Raw genomic sequence first — 303 nt, 5'->3', positions numbered from 1 at the left:
AAAAATGCAGTCACTTAAGTGAGCCTAAACCTGCAGCTCAATAATCAAAAATATAATCAAAACATAATTTCAGTAAAAAATAAAATAAAAAAAAATTATAAAAAATGCATGCATAAACCTGCAGCTCAACAAGGTTTTTGGAGACATGCTCGCTTTCTACATATTCATCTTTCAGTCCAAGTCATGATGCAGGAATGTTCACCTTTCCCGGATTAAGTTTGGAGCGGAGAGGTACGAGGATGTGTGCACATACACACATAAGGAAAGAGAGAGCGCGAGTGTCGCACACACACACGCGCGCGC

General features: G+C 39.3%; 1 protein-coding gene across 1 annotated transcript in view; it reads right to left on the bottom strand.

The window, feature by feature from the left end:
• The window catches only part of LOC107689094 (C-type mannose receptor 2-like), a 43,796-nt gene that overhangs the window by 7,583 nt on the left and 35,910 nt on the right, over nucleotides 1–303 (bottom strand). The gene's annotated exons all lie outside the window — the stretch shown is intronic.

The sequence above is a fragment of the Sinocyclocheilus anshuiensis genome, unplaced genomic scaffold, assembly GCF_001515605.1.
Source record: "Sinocyclocheilus anshuiensis isolate Anshui unplaced genomic scaffold, SAMN03320099.WGS_v1.1 scaffold653, whole genome shotgun sequence".
In the NCBI taxonomy this organism is placed as follows: Eukaryota; Metazoa; Chordata; class Actinopteri; order Cypriniformes; family Cyprinidae; genus Sinocyclocheilus; species Sinocyclocheilus anshuiensis.
This window is presented reverse-complemented; position numbering and strand designations above follow the sequence as displayed.